Genomic DNA, 25773 nt, shown 5'->3' on the forward strand with positions numbered 1-25773 from the left:
CTCATGTCTATATATACTTACGGTAAATCTCCATTATTGGAGGTAACTTGAACAAGTACGTTGTTACAGATAAAACAGCCTAATTAAATCAAGAGCACTTAGAAGAGACTGAATACTCTGGAAGAGGTCACCATTTGAGATGAGTCTAAGATAGGCAGCCCTGGTTGGGTAACTATATGAGCAAATAAGCCAGTGAAAGTTGGGGGATCAAGGGTTATAGAGAAGAAGAGTGAGTATTCTCTTTTGGAGATTAAGACAATGGTGGCTGACTTATATGGTTCACTTCAGGTAACACTTGAAACCTAACCTCCCATAAAACATGAAAGCACACAGTACTCCTAACCTCCTATTGCCCAGCCAGGCAGTGGCATATCTGAGTGCTGTGGACAAGCAGGAGAACTCAGCACCAGAATTCACAGCACTGCTTTCTGGAGAGCCAGTCTTAGTTTCCCAAAAGGGAGCTTAGAAGCTCACATTCAGGAAAAAAACACAATAAGATTATGCATGTTTACCTAGACTATTGTTTTTAATATATTTTTCAGACATACCTAAATGTGCAAGTGTATGTGAGTGAGTGTAGATGTTAACAGTATAGAAACCTTGCACATTATTTATTGTTTTTATTTACAGATCTGTATGTTCAGTCCCTGAGGACAATAAACATCACAGTGTTGGCATTTGCTTTGTTAATGTTAATTCCAGTACACTGGTGATGATTGCAGAAAGAGATGATCCTGGGCCTTGAAGAGTTGACAATCTAAGTCAATTCACAGAATTTTATGTAAGTCCCTGCTATGGTGTATACTCCCAGTGGAAAATTTTCAAGTAAAATTTGGACCTGTTATTATTTGTATAGCATATATTGTAAGTGTAGTTTTGTTTTGTTGCTGCTGCAATTCTTGTTTATCTTCCATCCCGTTAACATGTTTCCATGAGCTGTTGAGTGACTTCTAGATCCCATTATACAAAATTCAATCCAAAAGATATTTACTGGATACTAGTAATGGACAGCACATTGTACAATACTGTACAGATAAGACAAGTGACTTCTAGATCCCATTACACAAAATTCAATCCAAAAGATATTTACTGGATACCAGTAATGGACAACACATTGCACAATATGGTACAGCTAAGACAAAAAACATGAGTATATCCCAATCAGCGAAGAATGCAAGATCTGAAGTCAGGCTCTATAGGTCTAATCCCAGCAATGACACCTGTTTGCTGTGTGCCTAGGTACAAGTTATTTAGCCTCCCTATGGCACTGTTTCCAAAATTCTGGAAATAAAGATAATGACAGAAACTTCCTTTCAAAGTTGTAGGTCATGCTCCCTAATCCTGCCTCATCATGAACGACAGCTTGGCAATGGAAGTCTTATCTTCCACCTCCACCATTCCAAATCAGCATTTTCAAGAGGGAGGCCTAGAAAACTTATTCTTGGGATTAGACAAGTTTCGAACACATGGAGATCCGGCATGTATAATGTGCTGCAGAAAAATTGAACAATTCGTAGTGTTAGATTTCTTTTCCAAAAGAGCATAGTGATTTAGTATTAATAAAGTGGCTATGCATCAAGGTGGTATAGGTAGTCACCATAAAGGCATGCAAACAAAGAAGTGAGAGTTTATATATGAAAAGAATGATTTACCCTTTGGATAGAAAGAAAATTATTAAGGAAGAGGTTATTGAAGATGATCTTGCAATTTGATGAAATGTCTCCATGAAGGTTTGCAGAGGCAGGAAAATTCCAGATAGGGAAGTGACTTGTACAGTGTAGAGGATGCAGCCTAGCAGAAAGTGTACGTCAGCAAAGACAAGGAGTTCGACATGGTAGGAGTACAAGAAATATATGACGTTCATAAGGCACCCAATTTTGGTCACAGCCTTTGCAAACCCAAAATGCCAAATGCCTATGTCAGTGTGTTTTTCTTATTCACAAACTCTTGCCTGATCAGTGACGATGGGATGGTATAGACAAACATTCTATGCAATCAGTGCTTCCACGTCTGTGACATGAACAGGTCATGCAACTCAGATTGGTTGGCAATATTCCAGTATTTTCTTTCTCAACTTGGACACTATTGCAATTTGTGTAGAGGCTGACCTGTGCATTTTAAGATGTTTTCAGTATCCCCGACCTCTATTCATTAGATGTTAGTAGCACCCCTCCCACCAGCTGTGACAACCAAACTTATCTCCAAACATTGCCAAATGTCCTATGGGATAAAAATGTCATCCCTGGTTGAAAACCACTGAAATATAAAATTCATTCTAGATGTAACTTGAAGTGAAAATCATCTTAAATGTTTTACATACTGAAATTCAATTAGTCAGCTAAAGTATAAGGTATACTTATGAACAAAGTCATATATTAATTAGTGTGATCAATGTAACATCCAAAAGCAGTTAAAAATGTTCAACTAGTTAGAAACTAACATATAAATATATAAATAATAAATTGATATTTAATGCAAATATTAAGAAAAAGCATAACTAGAAAATTGAATAAAACATCATTTTCTTAAGGTGATATCAAATATTGTATACATTAAATAGTTATAGAAAATAAAACAATTGGAGTTCTATCATATTGTAATTCTCAGCTGCTTAAAATTGTTTGGTATCCTAGCATTCCTAACATCAGATAAAATTTCCTTTAATATACAAATGAATTTATAGTGAATTAACTAAATTTAGGCCATAAGCTTTTAAAGAGCAAAAAAAAAAAATGTTGTTTTTAAATTTATTTACAATTTTATGAAAAAGAACTAAAAGAAGGTATCCATTTGTCACTAAAAATTTAACTCAAGGAAAAACCAAACTTCAAAATCAAATATATAAAAGAGAGAAAAAGCAAAACAAAACCTCCAAACAAAAAGTTGCAATATGTATTGATAATCAATTGTCTTTCATCCAGATATATTAATAGTTGAGAATTTAAACATTATTAAAAGGGGATGTTACAGAAAAATTATATACCTAGACACGTTTTGTTTCAACTATTTACTCAAACCTCAAAAGCACAGATTTACAGTAATAATTTAAGAAGACAATTCAATACAGCTTTAAATCTTTAAAGGCTAAATTTTTAAGTAAAAAAAATGTTGAAATGGTTGCTTACCATTTGACCCAGCAATTCCATTACTTGGTATATGCCCAAAGGAATGTAAATCATTCTATTATAAAGATACATGCATGTGTATGTTCATTGCAGTGCTATTCACAATAGCAAAGACATGGAATCCACACAAATTTACATCAATTATAGACTGGATAAAGAAAATGTGGTACCTATACACCATGGAATACTATGCAGCCATAAAAGGAAAGAGATACGTCCTTTGCAGAGACACGGATGGAACTGGAAGCCACTATCCTCAGCAAACTAATACAAGAACAGAAAACCAAACACTGTATGTTCTCAGTTATAAGTGGGAGCTGAACAATGAGAATACATAGACACCGGGAGGGGATCATCACACACAGGCGTCTGTTGTGGGGAGTGTGGGAGGGAGAGCATCGGGATAAAAAGCTAATGCATGTAGGGCTTAATATCTAGGTGATGGGTTGATAGGTGCTGCAAACCACCATGTCACAAGTTTACCTATGTAACAAACCTGCACGTCCTGCACATGTACTCCAGAGGTTAAAATTAAAATTTTTAAAAAGAAATGTTTGCTTATATATTGCCACTAATTGAAGATAAAGGATTTTGATATTTAAATAAGTAAATAGAAGAACAAAGTTCTTTCAAGAAACATTTAAAATGTTGGTAAGTTTTTTTTTTTGTTTGTTTTTGGTTTTTTTTTTTTTTTTTTGAGACGGAGTTTCACTCTTGTTACCCAGGCTGGAGTGCAATGGCGCCATCTCGGCTCACTGCAACCTCCGCCTCTTGGGTTCAGGCAATTCTCCTGCCTCAGCCTCCTGAGTAGCTGGGATTACAGGCACGCGCCACCATGCCCAGCTACTTTTTTGTATTTTTAGTAGAGACGGGGTTTCACCATGTTGGCCAGGATGGTCTCGATCTCTTGACCTCGTGATCCAACCGCCTCGGCCTCACAAAGTGCTGGGATTACAGGCTTGAGCCACCGCACCCAGCCGGTAAGTTTTTTAATAACAGAGATTGTATTATACTTTCTGTTATCAAGAAATTACCAAGATTTTAAATGTACCGTTTGAACATAAAAATAGGTTCATAATTACCAACATGTAGATTAAACAAAAAAGCAGGTTGGGAACAGTGGCTCATGCCTGTAATCCCAGCTACTTAGGAGGCTGAGCTGGAAGGATGGCTTGAACTCAGGAGGTCGAGGCTGCAATAAACCATGATCTAGCCACTGCCCTCCAGCCTGGGCAATAAGCAAGATCCTGTCACAAAAAAATTAAAAATCTATTATCTCTATCTATCTATCTATATTTATTTATTTATATTTTAATATATACAATTTTTTTAATGTAAGAGCAGATATGATAAATACTTTTTTTGACAATATAATGTAGCTCACATACATTTGACAACTATAATTTTTCATGAGAAAATATATTAATGAGATTTTTTGGTACATTTTTATATATGTCTTTATTTCCCAAAAGTCATTTCTGTGACAGTGCTCTTTGACTTCAGCTTCTATTTTGAATTTGGCCAAATATTGGTTGTAGGGCTAGACCATGGGTACTTGGTCAAAATGAATATTTAGTATGTCTCTATACATACAGTGAAGTGTGAGAGCAGATAATCCAATTTATAAGCTGTAATTCAGAGGGCCTCAAATGCCAAGAAGACGAGACAATGCTTAATTTAATTAGCAAAGTAAAATAAGTGAAGACACTTGCTCAATTCCACAATGAGCTAGATGTTTTGCAATTTAAGTAAATATTTCACATGTCTTGTAGAAATAAAATGAACTGTAGATGTGTCATTTTCCTCTGTGTTAATGTAATTCCCTCGATTCTAACATTGAACTAACTGTTGCTAATTTTGCTACCGCTAAGGTAATAAGCGCTTACATGTACTTACAGTTACTGTATGCTAATACCCCTGAAAGGCATAGTCACATTTAATCCTTAAAACGCTTTACAGTGCATGAGCTGTAATTATTCTAATTTTATATAACAGAAGAAATGGGTAAAGTTGCTCATAAGCAGGAAAGCGAGGATTTGAATCCAGAGTTTGCACTGTTCCTTCTAGTGATAAATCATTCATGGGATGACTTAAAAACCAAAATCAGACTTTTTTATAGTCATCAATCATTAAGTTAATGTCACAAATACTTTTTCTCTTGTGTTTTATTGTCATCACACTAGCTCCTAAATTGAGCTTTTAAAAGGGAGGGGTGAATAGGTGGAGCCTAAGAGATTTTTATGGTGGTGCAACTACTCTGTATGGTATTATTACATGGATATATGTCTTTAAAAATTTGTCAAAACCCATAGGATGTCCATCATCAAGAATGAACCCTAATACAAACTATGAACTGAGTGATAATGATGTGTCAATGTAGGTTCATCAGCTCTAGCAGATGTACTATCTGGTGGAGGATTTTGATAATGGGGGAGGCTGTGTAAGTGTTGGGAATGGGGGTAGGTGGGAAATCTCTGTCTTCTGCTTCATTTCGTTACGAACCTAAAACTGCTCTAAAGAAACAACTACAACCATCTGATCTTTGACAAACCTGACAAAAACAAGCAAAGGGGAAAGGATTCCCTATTTAATAAATGGTATTGGGAAAGCTGGCTAGCCAATATGCAGAAAGCCAAAACTGAATTATTTCCCTACACTTTATAGAAAACGTAACTCAAGATGGATTAAAGATTTAAATGTAAGACCTAACACCATAAAAACCCAAGAAGAAAACTTAAGCAATACCATTCAGGACATAGGCACGAGCAAGGACTTCATGACTAAAACACCAAAAGCAATGGCAACAAAAGCTAAAATAGACAAATGGGATCTAATTAAACTAAAGAGCTTCTGCACAGCAAAAGAAACAATCATCAGAGTTAAAAGCAGCCTACAGAATGGTAGAAAATTTTTGCAGTCTACCCATCTGACAAAGAGCTAATATCCAGAATCTACAAATAACTTAAGCAAATTTACAGAAAAAAAAACCACAACAACCCCATCAAAAAGTGGGTGAAGGACATGAACAGACACTCTTCAAAAGATGATGTTTATGCAGCCAACAAACATGAAAAAACGCTCATCATTACTGGTCATTGGAGAAATGCAAATAAAAACCACATTGAGATACCATCTCACACCAGTTAGAATGGTGATCATTAAAAAAGTCAGGGGACAACAGATGCTAGAGAGGATGTGGAGAAACAGAAAACTTTTACACTGTTGGTGGGAGCGTAAATTACTTCAACCATTGTGGAAGACAGTGTGGCAATTCTGCAAGGATCTAGAACTAGAAATACCATTTGACCCAGCAATCCCATTACTGGGTATATATGCCAATAATTATAAATAAATCTATTATAAAGACACATGCACATGTATGTTTATTGCAGCACTGTTCATAGCAAAAACTTGGAACAAACCCAAATGCCCATCAATGATAGACTGGATAAAGAAATGGTGGCACATATGCACCATGGAATACTATGCAGCCATAAGAAAGGATGAGTTCATGTCCTTTGAAGGGACATGGATGAAGCTGGAAACCATCATTCTCAGCAAACTGACACAAGAACAGAAAACCAAACACCCATGTGTTCTCATTCATATCTGGGAGTTGAACAATGAGAACACATGGACACAGGGAGGGGAACATTACACACCAGGGACTGTCGGGCAGTTGAGGTGGGAGGGTGTGGAAGGTGAGGGATAGCATTAAAAGAAATACCTAATGTAGATGACAAGGTGATAGATGCAGCCAACTACCATGGCATGTGTATACCTACGTAACAAACATGCATTTTTTGCACATGTACCCCAGAACATAAAGTACAATAAAAACAATTAAAATTAAAAAGAATAAAGCCTAATTTTTAAAAAGCACTTACAATATTCCGGTATTTTCTTTAGTGTTCACTGCAATGTAACTCATCCCTAAGACATGAAAAGAAGGACTAAATATAAAGAACACCCTTTCCATTTGATCTTGATCTGAATGTAACTAGTTTGACCTTGAAAGCAACTATTACTCTTTCAGCCATTAAATCTTCATGTTATTTTAATTTACATTCTATACATTGGAGATAAATGTTTGCTTCTATCACGTAATATAATGTTCATCCTACAAATGTTACATATCCCAGATAGAATGCTTATTGTGCCAACCAACACAAAACATACTTATGAGGACATTCTGCTCAGAAATTATTACCAAAGTGATCTAATGAATTTGAAAACGTCTGCTCATGAAGTGTAAGGTTTCCCAAACTCATCTTTGATTAAGGACCAGATGTGCTGGGCTTCATGGGGAACACTATATAAAGACTGAACAAACCAGGACTTTATCACATGAACATAGATTTTATCCACCAAGTGCAGCCTTTGTCAGAAACATTAGACAGTGGCCGTAGCATAATCTTACCCAACATGGTTCTCCTTCATGGCTTAGTCATATTCTCTGCTTACTCCTCCAACCAAAAATATCCTTTTCATTCCTGGAGACCTGGAAAAGTCAGTCCAGGCTTGGTCACATGACCACCAGTCTGTATTATGCCTCATGTTAATAGAGATTATGAATGATGTCTCATCCACCATCCAGTGTTAGTAGTTTTGATGCAATGCCAACATACAAATTTAGCATTTCAGATCCCAGATAGGGCAGCTTGATGTGATCATTCTTAGAGCTTTTTTTGGTTTTGTTTTGTTTTGTTTAGCTTTTCAGCCAATCAGATATAGATATGCACAGCTAAAATCAGGACTAGACAACCGTGCAGGGAATTATACTTGTACAACTCCTCCATTCTGTATGCTGTACAGAGGAGCAATATCCTCTCCAATAAATCTACTGTGAGCCCTCCTGAGGTTCCATCAGTAATTGCAGGCATTCACTTAAGAACAGAAATAGTTATTTTTAAAAAATATATTCCTTTCTAGGATAGCTGTAAAATGTGCCTGAACTCGATGCCAGCCTTTGACAGGGAAATTTAGTTTTAGGTCACTCAATTTATGCCTCTGAGGGGAACAAATTCCCCAGAAGATTAAACTTTCATTAGGTTCTTTCTTTTATTTCCTGCCTTTGCACCCATCATATCATAAGTTCCATAAATGATGTCTTACTAGGGCCATAAAATGGTTGCACTTGAACTTTAGGAACCTGTCAAACACCTCTCTCTCTCCCCCTTGCCCCCCAATAAAAAACCTTTTAGAGAATGGTACTTAAATTGACAGTTTCAGTGGTCACACTCCCCTGCCTATGTCAATGAGAATGTGCCTAGAAGAGATGGCGAAAGTAATGCGTACTTTAGACAATCGCGTTGTGAAGCCGATATTCCACACTCCCCTGCCCCCATCCCCCTATTGTTTTGACTAGACAGTGGATCATACTGAATAGATTAACAAGTCATTGACTTGGGACACCTACTGCTTGGAATGTCATTGCCCTCAGAGTGAAAGGGGATAAAAATGTCTCCCTCCCAGCCCTGATCTCTCTACTCTGTGGCAATATTTCTGCCACAGAAATACTTGGCTGTCAGCTCCAGCAAAGCAACCCTGGATAGCCACAGTAGTTTGTTGTCAGAATGAAAAATGGTTCCGTGCAAAAGGTCTCAGAGGCGGGATGCTAACAATCAAGGAGCCCTAAGTCAGGCATTTGACAGAGAACTTTGGTCTCGCTGTTAAATACCACTTAATACTGTCCTGCCTGATAATCCCTGCTGTTTAACAACTGTGTGATCGTGGCTCAGCTGCGGCAGAATGCTTTTTCGACAGGGAGAAAATGGCCAGATGTCATATATTTGCTTGAAAGAAAAGAAAATAGATCTCTTTGCATCCAATGAAAATAAGAATGCTTAAAAAAAAAAAAAAGAAAGAAAGAAAGAAAGAAAATTGCAAATCCATTCTAGCTTTGATTCATTAGAGAGTTCATGGCCAAGAGAGAGAAATGAAACTCTAGCTGAGGTTAGCTATAGGTGAAGAACAAAGAAGCTTGATGTAGCCATTAGTACTCTAGACAGTGCTCTGACACTCCAAATAGCTGGTTAGTGAGAAAATTCAAGCTAGGCGTCAAGCAATACCTACAACTCACTTCTCCTCACTGTGTAGTCTTAGAATTGTGTAGTAGTTCATGTGTTTGTTGGTGTGTGTGTGTGTGTGTGTGTGTGTGTGTCCATGCAAGGCCCTCATTACTGCAATAAATATTATAAAGGACTTAATTCACAATGTTCATCAGCTCTTTGTTGTTTTCCAAGCAAAATTTAATTATTTTAGTGCCAATTCTCTTACCTAGAGCCACAAGTGATCATTTTTATGATCTTTAATAAAACTTGAGAGGTGAAATAACATGCAAAATCTAACCCAATTTCCCCACTTTTCTAATAGCTTCCTAGATAATGTGCCCAAATTATGACTATGCAAACTGACTTTTATTCTGTGATGCTTTAGAAGGAAGCATTTAAATAAACAAGCAAGATTCATAATTCAGTTTAAGGATAACAAAAGTTTATCCCCATAGTGGACCAAAATAAGTAGAAGCTTTACTAGTCAAAAATTTCTAAGTGCCTGAGAGTGTTCGGACAGACCAGATAATCTTTTCCACAGACGCAGAGCATGGGATTATTTTACAGAGGCATAGATTGTAATCTATTACTGTCCCCCACTTTTAAGGATACTAAAATGTCAAATAGATGTACGAAGATTATATAAATAAGTTACCTAACACACAACTATGTAGAATGATTTTGTCATTGCCCTGAGTATCGTATCCTCTTTAAAACTGCCTTTCAACTTTATTCCCTCACTTGGAGTTTGATACCACCATTTCTTTTATGTAAAAATGTTTTTGACATTATCCAAGAATAGTTAAAGCAGATAAGGAAAATTTGAATCCCCTAGAATGAGAATAGATATACAATTAGTCACTGCACCTTGATCTGGGAGATTTAGGAAGGCTATGCTATGCGCTTAAACCTGCGTCTAATTCAATGGACATCTGTGATCGAGGCAATATTCCCCGAATATGTTTCAAGTCGCCCCTACTTACTCACCTCACTAAACTTCAGACCTCAAACAACCAGACAAAAGGAAAACAACACAAACAAACAAAAAAACCCAGAAACCGATTAAAGCTCATACTTGTGTTTTACTTTGAAATCTCTCAGTAAATTCCTAAAATAGTTCACTTACAGCTTCTCTTCTGGTTTTGTAACTTCCTATCATATGTAATAAATTTGTAAAACTACGTCATATTTTCCCTACCATTTGGGAAGTTCCTTTAAGTAAGCAGTGATACCTGATTAATGTTCATTTCACAGTGACAACCAGCAAAGTATCTTGCTTTCGGCAATATATAATACTAAGAATTTTCTAAAACTTATTACTGTTTCTACAAAGGTATTGTTTGCCTACATGTAAAAAATAAACTTTAAAGACAAAGATAACTTCTTTTAACATATTTTAGTAACATATTTATAACCCCACATTATATAAAGTAACATTAAGTTAGAAATAATTCATTGTCCACTGTTGTCTCATATAACCATTTTCTTTCAAAATCTTCAACAAGAGGAATTTTTCAGGAAAAAACCTTTTCAGTCATTTATTACCTTTTTTGGCATAGCATGTGATCATCTTTTTTTTTTTGAGTTGGAGGCTGACTCTGTCACCCTGGCTGGAGGACAGTGGCCCAATCTTGGCTCACTGCAATCTCCTCCTTCTGGGTTCAAGCAATTCTCCTACCTCAGCCTCCCACGTACCTGGGACTACAGGCGCCTGCCACCAAGCCCAGCTAGTTTTCGTGTTTCTGGTAGAGACAGGGTTTTGCCATGTTGGCCAGGTTGGTCTGAAACTCCTGACCTCAGGTGATCCGCCTTCCTCGGCCTTCCAAAGTGCTAGCTTACAGGGGTGAGCTACCAGCTGATCTTCACCTCTTTTAATTATTTCTGTCTCCGACCTTTATGCTTTGATGAAGGATGCTGTTGTTGGAAGTTATATCCCAGGCCACATATGCCCATTTGGATTCCACAAAGATGGGTATTTTGGTTCTGTCTGTCCAGCAGCTGCCCATACCAACCTCATTATTCAAAGGTATACCTAAAGGCATCCCTAAAGGCCTAGTTTAAGACAATATCATTTTTACCTTAAAAAAAAAAAAAACCCTTATTTGTTCCGATAATTCTTATCTCTCTTTATAAAAAACTAGTATTAATTTACTGAAAGTTAATGTATCTTTCAAGCTATTAATTACATTTCAAAATAAATAATTCATAATTAATACAGTAGCCTGTAACAGGAGACACTTTGCAAAGATTGAAATTTAAGGTGAGTTTTGTTTTTGATTTTGTTTTGTTTTGTTTTTTGTTTCAGACAGGGTCTCATCTGTCACCCAGGCTGGAGCGCAGCAACGTGATTATGACTCACTGACGCCTTGACCTCCTGAGCTCAAGCAGTCCTAAGCAGCTGGGACTACAGGCACATGCCACCACATTCAGCTCAGTTTTTTTTTGTTGTTGTTGTTCTTTGTCGATGGTGCTGATGATGATTTTGTCTTACATTTAGATATATTTATGTGAATTTCCTCTTAGATCCTATATTCTCTTTAGGATGTTAGACTTTAAAATGCTCTGAGAGATTCCACTGTTAAAAAAACAAAAACGAAAAACAGGACTCAAATATGGCCATTTCTTCAACCATATCTTGCAAGAGTTACATGAGGAATAAAAATAATGTGTCTATATTGTCTGATACGGAATGCACATGCAGCAAACAGTAGCTGCTACTTTGACAATTAGCAGTTGCTTAGTCAATGTTTATTTAGTGAATAATGTGGCAGTCAATAAATATTTGCTATGTGCTGTATGCTTTGCTTACAGGGTGTTATTTAACAATGACAACTCTTCAGTGAGAAATATACCTTTCAATCCCATATCTTTTGGAGGAGAAAATTGAGATTCACAGAACTTAAGTCATATATATGTCTAGAAGGAGGTGCAGCTAAGTATCAAAAGTAGGTCCACCTGACTCAAAACGTGCTATATTGTCCTAAATTGATCCACTTTTTCATACAGATGTCATATTCGAAACCATTACAGGATAACTGCAGAGAAATAAAATTTGTATCAGAAGTCACTGTTGAAGAAAAATACTTCATTTCAGCCCCCTAAGATCTCTAGTATAACCGACCACTGGGCCCAGTGATACCAACTATACACCAACATTGCTTGTTTTCTTGTCCGGATCTGCGTCTTGGGTCTCCAGACTCTGTACAGAAGACGGAAGTTCAGCCTTCTGTGTCCTCTGCGGGCACATCTGACTCATCTGGGCTGAGTCAGCACTCTTGCCGGAGGACCTTCATGTACCCTCCCAAGATTTCTTTACTGCTGTCTTCTTACTTGTGTTTATGGTGTATACATTGACTATCTGGGAGGATCAGCAGACGGAAACCCTATGACTTGCTAATTAGATTTCCCAAAGATAGTGTCAAATTAAAACCTGGCCCTCTAAATTTACATAAACACCAAGGGATGTGACTGCCAAAGATGAGGCTCTCCTGGAAAACTGGCAGCTCCTTTCTCCCTCTAACCATTCTCTTATCTGAACTGAAGAGATCTGCCTCCAGCACACTATGGCCCCCAACACTTAATGAGACTTGAGTCAACAGCAGCGGTGGTGAGTTCAGGGTGTTTTCCTGGCCCAGGTGCTCAGCTTTTCTCAAAATTGAATCCAGTGCTGAGGCAGGTTGAAGGAAAGAATACCTCTGCAGCACGACCCAATCAGCATGTTGAGTCAGTTCTCTAGGTAGTCAGGGATCAGCTTGGATTGGACTAGCAGCTCTGCTGTGCAGTCTCTGGCAAGTAACTTAAACCCACCAGTCCCGTCTAGTCCTCAGCTTCCTAATTTGCATAATGACCATCACGAAGCTCACAGGGTTACTATGAGTTTGGAAAAAGCAGGCATAGCACTTGTACACAGGCCTGCTTTTTAAACAAGCCTTGCACAATCTAAGCCAGGCGTTCCCAAACTATGGCCCGCTGAGGCCATTTATCCGGCCCCCCGCCGCACTTCAGGAAGGGGCACCTCTTTCATTGGTGGTCAATGAGAGGAGCACAGTATGTGGCAGCCCTCCAACGGTCTGAGGGACAGCGAACTGGCCCCCTGTGTAAAAAGTCGGGGGACGCCTGATCTAAGCTCTCACTTGCTCCTACTTCTGGTATAGCTGTTGTAAAGGGAAATGTTGTCAAATCATTCCCAGCTCCCATCTACTTCAAGAACAAGACTTGAAGCAAGCATGGAAAGTGGTCTTGACTCATCTCAGAAATCAGAGAAAGGGCCAAGGGCAGTAGTTCCACCTGTAATCCCAGTGGCTTGGGAGGTCAAAGAGGAGGATCACTGAGCCCAAGGGTTTGAGACCAGCCTGAGCAACACAGTGAGACCCCATCTCTATAAAAAAAAAAAAATACAAAAATTAACTGGGTGTGGTGGCCTGTACTTTGGGGTCCCAGTTACTGGGGAGGCTGATGCAGGAGGATTGCTTGAATGAAGGAGGTGGAGACTGCATTGAGCTATGGCTTTTGCACTGTAGCCTGGGTAAGAGAGCAAGTCTCCATCAGGAAGGAGGGAGGCAGGGAGGGAGGAAGGAAGAAAGAAGAGAAGGGAGGGAGGGAAGGAAGATGAGCTCACTCAGACTCTGCCAGGAGGTGAGCTGGAAATCCCACATGAATCCCTCAATCTCTGGTTTGATGGGGATATACTTGCAAAGAAGATAGGAGAGGATGTGTCAGAGCCACTTCTAGTAGGTAACATGGCAGGGTACAAAGTACTGGAGTTTAACGGGTTAACTTTGAAACTTAGCTCCATGACTCAATATTTCCTTTTTTTTTTTCTAAGTCAATTAATTTCCTTGGCCCTCAGCTTCCTCTTTTTCTTAAAAAATTGATATAATATCTCCATTTTCACAATATTATTGAATTTCAATGATATAATGTTTCTAAACCATTAAACTCTTCTCCCATGAGTTGGTGAGCAATAATATTAATTCTTCTTATACTTCTCCCTTTCCCCTCCTTACACTCTAGTCTTTATTCCATAACATGTAGGACAGTAAAAATAAGTTACAGTGAAGCAAACCAGAAAGGGTAAAAGCTGTGAGTAGAACCAATGAAAAATGTATCAGAAAAATTAAGTGGACAAATTTCTAAGCCTAAAAATTGTACAACGCAAAATATTAGATATGTTCAGAGGGTATCTAATAAATTGAGGATCATATCAAGAGACAAATATCCTATTTTGCAACAAAGCATTCATTGTTGCTACTACAAGGGGCAAAATGCTATTCTGAGATCAGATGACAGGTTTGGAGGGTTTGTTGTTCTTCTTGATAAATATCCTTTCATGCTGTGTGGTTCCAGCTTTCCAGTTGTTTGCTCACATAAGGTCACACTTGCACAAAAACCACTTATGATTTCAAAAAGACTGTGTATCATAGGCACACTGAGGATATCTTTGACTGATAATGTCTCCACTTGGATTGGAGGCATTTTGAACTCCCTGAGAAAAAGAAAGGGTTGCCCAGTGAAAGAGTTCACAGCCCTATTTGTGGAACCTATTTTTCCAGTACAGTAAAGAGACTCAAATATTAAGACCCTGAGTCCTATCCGGGCTCCATTTTAGTTGAATGTAATAAATGGGAGCCCTGACTCCAGAGACCACACAGCAAACCACATCCTGACATAGTGGCTCCACCAGGCACCTGCTGGATTGAGAAACGCAGGGCAAGTCAGCACTGATTCATCACCCCTGATTGACAAGATACTATCATTCACCTTTTCCTGAGATAAACCCAAGTCTCTTGTGAAGACCTATACTAGGAAGTACATCCCAGACTTCCCAAATGGTAAGAATATGTAGGTAAGAAAACTCAAAAATACCTTGATAGTTTTCAAAAGCAAAATTTAAGGCCTTAGTCTGAATTTATATCCACAGAAATGAAGGCAACAAAACATGAAGTGAGCACTCCTTTCCTGTCATTATATTGGAAAGTCCTGCATAATAGACAATATTCTCCTCATTCTGTAGAACAGAAAACTAAAACTTAGAAAGCTTAAATAACATACAATTAGCTAAGTGAATGAGATATGATTTAAGCTTAAGTCTTATGATCTTTCTACTCTTTCATCACACCATTAAACGCTAAGTTCTTTCCTTTCTTCAAACTATCTTCTTGGCATGTGAGACTTAAGATTTTCTAAATTCACAGCCTGATGCCATTACATGATGGGTTTGAAACAAGTGCCCCTCAGCCACTGTAAGAAACAACGGTTGACTGTCTCAGTGGAACAAATTCAATTCTACATGCAATGAGAAGAGTACAGACTTAGAGGGTTTGATTTTCCTTTTTTTTTTTTTTTTTTTTTTTTTTTTTTTTAGATGGAGTCTCTTGCTCTGTCACCCAGGCTACAGTGCAGTGCAGTGGCACGACCTTGGCTTACTGCAACCTCTGCCTCCCCAGTTCAAATGATTCTCCTGCCTCAGGCTCCCAAGTAGCTGGGATCATGGGCACATGCCACCACGTCCAGCTAATTTTTGTATTTTTAGTAGAGACAAGGTTTCACCATGTTGATCAAGCTGATCTCGAACTCCTAACCTCATGATCTGCCCACCTTGGCCTCCCAAAATGCTGGGATTACAGGCATGAGCCACTGCTCCCAGACACAGAAGGCTTCTTTTTCTATCGAGAGAGTCAGGGTTTAGAGACTAGAGGAGAAAGAACAGTCACGAAACTTCAAAAATTTAGAAAGATGAGTAAAATCTTCAATGCCTATAGTTCTCAACTGAAGGTGATTTGACAATGTCTAGAGACAAGTTTTTTGGTGTCACTTTCAGGGAGGGGCGGGTTTATGATTCTGGCATCTAGTGAGTAACAGCTGGGGATGCTGATTAACATCCTGCAGTGCATATGACAGGCCTCTCGTTCTGGACCCCAAGAAAGAGTGATTGCACTTAAAATGTCAACAGTGTAGAGGTTGCAAACCCTGTTGGAGACTATAAACTCCTTAAGCAGGACTATGGATGGCTGAAAAGAACTGGACATCTATTAATAAATTAATGGAATAGATAAGTGAATTAATAAATGAATGAAATGATGAGATTTGAACTAATTTCAGATTATTGAATACGTATATCTGGTAGGGGGAGGGAGAGAGAAAGGAAGAAAGAGGGCGAGAAGGAAGGAAAAAGAGAAAGAGAAAGAAAGAAACAAACAAGGAAAGAAAGAGGGAAGGAAGGAAGGAGAGAGAGAAAAAGAAGAAAGAAAGAAAGAAAAAGAAAGAAAAGAAAGAAAGAAAGGGAAGGAAGGAAGGAAAGGAGAGAGACAGAAATGAGAGAAATGAGAGACAGCTAAGAGAGAGCACCAAAGATTCACGGAAAGGTGTTCTTGAATCATATCTTTAATAAAAGATTGTATACATCACAATTAATATGTATGATTATATGCATGTAATAGCATGAGTTAATCCACAGAGTGTTAAAGATAAATATATTTATACCCATTTTTCACTCTCTTACTCCATCATGGTGGCTTGTGTAGATAATAAATATTTAAGTGAAAAAATTATAATTATGTACATCATTAAAAGTTTCCAGTACTTATTACTGTATTATTTTTAATTCCCTTAAATCTGCTTCTTGGAGTGTACACTTTAGCTTTAACTTTGATTTCAAGAACAAACTAGCTATAATACAGGGCCTGCTGTCAATAATATGACTTTTCCTATTAGACTCTCTCTCACTTTCCCTCTCCTTTAATGAAGTTTGGGCCATATTCTCAACAGACATTAGTCAACCAAACTGGGGCCAGTACAGGTTTCAAGCCTGTAATCCCGGCATTTTGGGAGGGTAAGTTGGGAGCATCTGTGGGAGCATCTCTTGAGCCCAGGTGTTTGAAACCAGCTTGAGCAACATAGTGAGACTCTATCTTTACAAAAAAAAAAAAAAAAAAAAAATTGGCTGGGTATGGTGGCGTGCACCTGTAGTCCCAGCTGCTTGGGAGGCTGAGGTGGGGGGATCTCTTGAGGCCAGGAATTTGAGGCCACAGTGAACTATGATTGCAATACTACACTGGGGCCTGGGCAGAAGAGCAAGACCATAGTCTCTAATTTAAAAATAAAAATAAACAAACAAAAAAAAATGAAGAGTGCAAAAAGGGAGGGAAAAGAAAGTCAAGAAAACTATCACCCTTCTCTGCACATGTATAACAATCAACCAATAACTTCACTTCCTGGTATGACTGGTATTATTATAGTGCAGCTCAGGATGCTGAGTTTCATTATAATAAACCTATGGTTTCACTAAGGCATTTTCCCATGAGAACATTTTAATTAATTTATTAATTGCAAATGAAGCTACAGGTGTTTGAGTGGGTTGTTGGTAGCAGTGTGATGTGTGTATGTGTGTGTGTGTGTGTTCACACATGCTAGAGCGCATGTGCATGAGTATATGTGTGTCTTAATTGCTTCTATATCTCCTTCTCTGGATCAACCTGTCCAGACCAGTTGGCAGCCCCCAGCAACTGATTCCCAGACAAGTCTCTGCGGGCAGCTTGTCACGTGGTGATGGGATGATTCTGTCAGGCCCGCACAGCTATGCAGGAAAATATTCATTGTCATAATAAGGTGCTGGCTTCCTGGCAACTTGACCCTGGTTCTGGGGTAGAGGTTAGCAGTCACCCTCCTTAGAGACCGAGATGTTAGTTCTAACTATGATCAAATGTTTAGATTTTTTTTTAAAGCTTCTTCTTTGTGCCAAAGAAGATTTTGTTTTACCATGCCAATGTCAGCACCTTGCTAACGATTTTCAAATATTATTTTCGAACCTAGAGATATCAACTAAGAGGTGGCTTTGCTCTCTCAGCAGAAAACATTTGCAGCTCTGTTTGGAGGTTTCAACGAAGTGCCACTTAAACTTGACAGGCACAGATTCAAATATGGCTATTTCTTAGGAGGGAATTGGCATGGTAGAAAGACCTATGCCTTTGGGGTGAGACTGAGCTGAGCTTTAATCCAAGTTCTCCACTCAACTAGATACTGAGCAACATACCTAAATACTAGCTTGGGAGTCTAGCTTTGCCCATTTATAAAACGGTAAGAAAAACAGCTACTTGTGGACCACTGCCAAGATTAGCAGAATGTAAAGATGAGCTATTCGACACACAGTAGGCACTCCGTAAATGTCCATTAATTATTAATGCCATCACCATTATTTTCCCATAAGCCCTCCAATAACTATCGGATTCTTCTGATTCTCAGCTCTATGATTTCTGTTTTAAAAATGATTCTTTCCATTTGTTAAACAGAATATGCCAAAGTATGCAATTAAAGCAAAGTAATCTATTTCTGTATTGCTCTTTTCCCTACCACGTCAGTTTATGACTATGACTTGCGATGGTTATTTAGCTTGTCTGTGCTCTGTCTCACTTAAGGTAAAAGGTAAGTCCCTCTAGGGAAAGAACTATATATTTACCACTTTGCATATTCCTTCACTTCCTCACTGTGATCGAAATTATTAGTCTTAGCAGAGGTCTCAGAAGGTTTGTTGACACGCTTTTGGGTCGTAATTAAAAATTTAGAGAGGAATATTACTCAATTTATTTAAAAATATTAAAGTTGCATTACCAATAGGATCTACAACTTAGAGTATCCTGCATCTACAGTTTTAACCTCAAGTGGAGATTGTAAGTTATAAAAATTAAGAATAAAGTAAAAAATCAATAAAAATACATAGATAAATAAATACACAAAAGTCATGGATTACAGTTCTTAGCATTTATCTTTTAGAGACAGAGTCCAACATGCTAATATAATATACCTCCGTGTGTATCCCTGTTCAAAAGCTTATTGCTAATTAAAATAAACATTAGATTCCTGAGGTTCACTGAAAATTTTATTGCATTAAAAAAAAAAGCAAGTGTATGTGAGAAGGCAAAAAAAAAAAAAAAAAAAAAAAAAAAAAGAGCAAGAGAGAGATAAAAGTTAATTAATAGAATCTGGCCTTCTTCCAAAATATACTCTGTGAGTTTGAGGTATTTGGGATTGGGTAATTTAGGTTGGTTGGTATGTGAAAAACATCTGTCATGATGAGTCTTGCTGTAATATGCGACTCCCTGGGAAGGTATGCCACCATCTTCTTCATCATCATGATGAGCTGCACATATGTGCCACTTTCTGCCATGACACCATTAAGTGTCTGGGTCCTAATTGGGCAATATTCTGTATTGATTATAATATGTTTTGCCTTCCGAGGTTGGCTTGGAAAGTTGAATGGTAAGTGAAGTCATTAGTTCCCCTTGGAGTTGATTTATATCTCCATTGGGAGGTAGTTTCTCCACTGCTTTTTCTTAAATGGAGTTGAGTTTGGAGTACCCTATCTGGTACTATTTATAATCTATTAGTCCCCGTTTACTACAGGGTCTGGAACTAATTGCACATAAAAATTCCCAACTAGTTTCTGAATCAAAATAGTTATTTTTACGGCTACAGCCAGGTTTCCCAAAGGGTGTACCATGAAATACTAGTACCTTGAGATGTTCCCCAAAAAGAAGTTTATTGTTCAAATAAATTTGAAGGAAAACAGTCCATGGATGCTCTCTTTTGTTGGCATGCTGCTAGATTTTAGGGTCCACAATAGCAGAATCAGTATAAATATTATTATCATTGAAGCAACTAGCATAATAACCAGTAAATAGAAGACATGTCAAATATTATCGATAAATTAACAAACACCTAAACAATTCTGCAGTAAAAAAAAAAGCATTTAGCTTTGCTCATTTAAACATTGCCCAATTTGTAATAGTCATGGAACCATTCCTTTTACATAAAACTATTAACATATCTTCCAAAAACATATTTTACAGAACTCTTGTCTAGAGTATTAAACACATTCATGGATAAAAAATTATGTATACATTAACTCATTCAATGTTCATGTTTTAGTACCTAATATGTTCTATGTTCTAGGAACATATTAGCAAACAAAACATAAGCTCTGTCATTACTGACTGTATGGCCTACTAAGAGAAATTTGACATAGTCTTGTTTTGAAAACAAGGTAACAATGTAGTAAGTGTCATATGAGAAGTGGAAATCAAAAGATCAGAAAGTGAGAAACAAACAGAAAATATCCACATTTAGATATCCTCCCCACGACACAAAAGTTAAGAAGTAGTGTTCATTTGTATGACTTACGAAAGGTTATTGCTCAAACTGCAGAGGTTAAGAAAGTATGAGAAAATAATGAAATGCTCTCAGCGTAAGACGACAAGGAGTGATGGAGACTTTGAAAAGTGCATGCTCTGGTCTCACTCATAAGTGAGAGTTGAACAATGAAAACACATGGACACAGGGAGGGGAGCTCCACACACTGGGGCCTGTCAGGTCTGGAGCAAAGGGAAGGAGAGCATTGGGACAAATACCTAGTGCATGCAGGACTTAAAATCTAGATGATGGGTTGATGAGTGCAGCAAACCACCATGGCACATTTATACCTATGTAAAAACCCTGCACATTCTGCACATGTATACCAAAACTTAAAATAAAAAATAAATTAAATATCCATCAAAAAAAGTTTATGTTCATGTTAAAGGAGACAGTTGCCAACTGGATACAACTATTATCACAGCTTGCTGCTGGTTAAGTATTCTGATCTGCCACTAGATGCCACAAATCTGGATTTTGATCTATAATATTCTCATTAAATCTCTATTTATTTTAAATAGCAATGAAGCTGACTCAGTTACACACACACCTATATACTTGTCAGGTAGATTAAATAGACACTTTTTTTTTAACCTCTTTTCAAAAATCTCACTAAAATTACAATAATGCATTTTTAAAATACATGAACCTTGAGAATGTAGGAAACCTTGAGAAGGTTTCATCCTTGGTGAAGGATGAAAGCTGATAACGGGATGGCCCAGTGGTAATGGATTTAGCCAACCCAAAAAAGCAAAATCCCAAGCTTGGAATGAGGAATTCTGTCATAATTTTTAAAAAGTTCGGTAAGTGGGCCGGGCGCGGTGGCTCACGCCTGTAATCCCATCACTTTGGGAGGCTGAGGCGGGTGGATCACGAGGTCAAGAGATCAAAACCATCCTGGTCAACAAGGTGAAACCGCCGTCTCTACTAAAAATACAGAATTTAGCTGGGCATGGTGGCGCGTGCCTGTAATCCCAGCTACTCAGGAGGTTGAGGCAGGAGAATTGCTTGAACCCAGGAGGCAGAGGTTGTGGTGAGCTGAGATCGTGCGATTGCACTCCAGCCTGGGTAACAAGAGCGAAACTCCATCTCAAAAAAAAAAAAAAAAAAAAAAAAAGTTCAATAAGTGGTATCTCATACATCTGCAACTTGGGGAGACGGCAGAAGGGCTAACATCAGAAGGGCTGAGAAGACACATCGAGAGATCCCCAAATGTCTACTGTAACATGTTCTGAGCAACTGTTCTTCCCCACATTTTTGATACAGATTTGTCTTGTGGCTAGTATAAAATAGAGGGTCTGTGGATTATGGGATGGTGGACAAGGATAAGCAAGCAAGTGAATGACTATCTGAAAAGTCAAGATAGTGGTTATTTCCGGAAGGAGGAGGGTGCGTTAGATTCCTAGACTGCTATTAAATAAATGACCACAAACTCAGTGACTTCAAACATGAATGTATTCTCTTACGCTTCTAGAATCCCATGTGTCAAATCAGGATATTGGCAGAGCTGTCTTTCTTCTGGAGGCATTTTGAGAGAACCTGTTTCCTTTTTTCTTCTAGCTTCTAGAGGCCTCCTACAGTTTTGGGTTTATGGCTCCTCATTCCAACCTTTGGTTTCCTCCTCATGTTGTTCTTTTCTGACTCTGATTCCTCCAGCACCCTCCTGTGAGGATCTTTATGATTATTTGAGCCCATTTGATTAATTCAACATTATCTCCCCATCTCAAAGTCCTTACTGAAAACCAAGCCTGCAAAGTCCCTGTTGACACCGGAAGTAACCTACATCACAAGTTCTGGGGATTAGAATACAGACATCATTGAGGGGTCATCATTCTGTCTGTCACAGAAGGGGATGCAATCTGGGAGAGTCACAGAGGGGGTTTTGGATTTAAGAAAAGCTGCATGATGAATGGCAAGTGTTTATTTTGCTGTTTATCATTAAACTGTATGAATACGTTTTATATATTTTCCTGGAAGTCACATGTTTCACAAAAATGGGCAGCACATGTTATATATGTGGGTCAAATTTAGCTCCTTGTGTCTCATTAGCAAATTTAACCTCGGATAATACTTCCGTTGCAGGTTTACAACAGTGAGAAAGATGATACAGAACTTGCTTGCTGCTTTTCTCTGTGACACAATTGTCTGATTTTTTTTTTTTTTTTTTTGAGACAAGGTTTCACTCTATCACCCAGGCTGGAATGCAGTGGTGCATTATCAGGGCTCACTGCAACCTCGAGCTCCCAGGCTCAGATGATCCTCCCACCTCAGCTTCCTGAGTAGCTGGGACTACGGGCATGTACCACTACACCCAGCTAATTTTTGTATTCTTTGTAGAGATGGGGGTTTCTCTATGTTTCTCAGGTTGGTCTCGAACTTCTAGGCTCAAGATATCTGCCCCCTTCAGCCTCCCAAAGTGCTGGAATTACAGGCATGAGCCACCATGTTGGTACGATTTTTTTGAAGGATATGTGTTTGTGTGTGTGTTTGTGTGTGTGTGTGTGTGTGTGTGTGTGTGTATCAGAAAGAGAGAGAGAGTATAAGTGACATAATGGAAATTTTTGTTTTTAATAGAAATCTAATGTAAATGTTAGCCCAAGAACATTGTAATAGTCTTTGACTGCAGCCCCAAAATTACTGACAAAATTTCAATGGATTGAGCAAATTAATTTTCTATTAAGTATAAAAATTTAAACTGCTTCCACTGAAGTAGCTCCTGAGCAACTTTTCCAGAATAACATTATCAATCTGATGCATTTGTCTTCGTGACAACTTCCCCTGATCTTAATTATCATACATTAATAATAGTAATAACAATAGCTCCAATGATACCTATAATTTATGCAGCATAAATTATAGATTTAGCAGTATGCTTTGCATTTATCTCATTTTAATCAGACCAATGCTATGTTAAGAATATTCCTCAACATTATGCAACTAATAAATGGTGGAACTCACATATGAATGCAACACTGTCTGTCTCCATTGGATCATTCATACAACAAATCTTTGTTGAGGACATATATGTCCAAGGGGTAAGGTTTCTATCCTAGTTGAACCTCCTATGAAGATGGTAAAGCAAGTTAAAAGTAACACAGCCATGCCCACTCTAAAAAAGTGAAGCAGTAATGTTTGACTTGAACATGAGGAAGAGTAAGCCATATAAGCTCTGAAGGAATGTATTTCAATATAGGAATATGCAAATACAAAGACATGAGGCAGGGGTGATACTGATGAGATCGGAAAGGAGACCGAGGGAGCAATCTACCATGCAATGCAGACAGAAGGCTAGTCAGAGGCCAGATCTTAAGTTGGTATGCCATGATGAGAAGATTATGTTTTTTGTTTGTTTGATTTGGAGGCAGTTTTGCCCTTTCACCCAGGCTGGAGTGAAGTGGTGCAATCTCGGCTCACTGCAACCTCCACCTCTCGGGTTCAAGCAGTTCTCCTGCCTCAGCATCCTGAGTACCTGTAATTGTATTTTTAGTAGAAATGGGGTTTCACCATGTTGTCCAGGCTGGTTTCGAACTCCTGACCTCAGGTGATCCACCCACCTTGGCCTCCTAAAGTACTACAATTACAGGCATGAGCCACCGTGCATGGCCGATTATGTTTTATTTTAAATGAAACAGATACATTGGAGCAGGGAAGTGGCATGATATGATTCATAATTTTAAAATATTTTATCTAATTTAGGGACTAGGTGGTAAACGCTAGTGGTGAGGGAAGAGACAAAAGTGGATGCCAAAGAGATCATTTAGAAAGCTATTACAAAAGTTTAGTTCCATTTTTTTTTTTTTTTGGTCAGTATAATATATCATGTAATCCATATATGCAAATTTCAATTTTTAATATCAAAATTTTAAATGTGAAAAAAGGATGAAATTAGTATCACTAATATATTTTATTTAACTCAAACCACCCCAAAATATTATCACTTCAACCTGCAATCAATATGTGAAAGTACTAATGATACATGTTACATTCTTTCTTGGGTACCAAATTTTTGAAATATTGTATGTATTTACCCCATAATGCAACACAAACCAGCCATCTTTCAAGTGCTCAGCAGCTACACGTGGCTAGCTACAATATTGGACAGCACAAATATAGGCAAACATTAACAATGGTTTGATTAGAGTGATTGCAATGGAAATGGAGAGAAACAGATTAATTGGACATAGTTTTGTAGAATTAGTAATAATAGGAGTTGTAGAGGAATCAAGGATGACACAACATTTTTAGCTTAAGCTACTCAGGAAATCGTGGTATTATTAACTGAGATGATAAAACTAGGGGTTTATAAGAAAGATGTTTAAAGACGAATCAAAGTGCCAGCCTATAACAAGTGAAAATACTGTTTCTCATTAGTGGTAACTTTGTCTCTTTCCACCCACCTTCTTCCTAATACCACTTACCAAAGAATACTATAGTTAACAGCCTCCTGAATCAGAATCATGAGAATGCAAACAAAAATGCACATTCCTGAATCTTACTAGCGTTCCACTGAATTACAGTATCAGAGTTTCTGAAACTTTAAAGATACAGTAATTTAACCATGGTGTGGTTAAGCTGGTTCACTGTGATCTGCACTTGCAAGAGCTGACTGTTACATATTCAGGAAGTTTGAGAGTGTGTTGATGTCATGTCCACAGCTTGTAACTGGTCACAGTGTGAGTATTTACACTATAGAAATGAGTAAATGCTACAAATCAGGGCTTTTTTACCCCCAAAGTTCATTTGTAAGGACACACACAAGAGAAAGAACAAGAGAAGAAGAAGAAAATGTGAAGAAAGCATTCCACACATACACATTAATCATGCATAAAAGCTTTGTAAATAAAACAACAAAACAAAACAATGATAAATTACTGTTAGAAAGATAAATCTTCTGGTTCCAGAAAAGACGATAAATTTAAAACAACACAATGCATTGAAGTTGATAAATTCAAGAACTAAAATTCTAATACTAAGCAAAGTTGACTGAGACTGTAGCTCCCCTCCAGCATATTAAGGAGTCACTGCATAAAGCCTAGAGTCTAAAGGAGGTAGCTAAAATCCTCGTTGGTAACAAGGATAGGGATTAAATAACATGTCTTCATGGGAAAAATATAATATTGCATATGCAGACTAAAATGTAAGAGTAATACTTAAAAATTTCTTAAAAGTATAACTTTGCAAAAAGTAGTTAAAAAAATATAATTCCTAAAAATTAATCTACAAAAGTCAGGAAAATGGTTTTAAGCCATATAAAACAAATAAAAATGTAAAATTGTAAGTATAAATGTAAACACTAAAGAAACTATCAAAACAGTTTAATCAACCAAGTTCCGGTAATAAAGCAAAGGATGGAAAACAAGTGGAAAGGCAGTCATAATTTCTTAGTTGGTCAGTCAATAGATGCTCCCTAG

This window comes from Saimiri boliviensis, chromosome 17 (genome assembly GCF_048565385.1).
Source record: "Saimiri boliviensis isolate mSaiBol1 chromosome 17, mSaiBol1.pri, whole genome shotgun sequence".
Lineage (NCBI taxonomy): Eukaryota > Metazoa > Chordata > Mammalia > Primates > Cebidae > Saimiri > Saimiri boliviensis.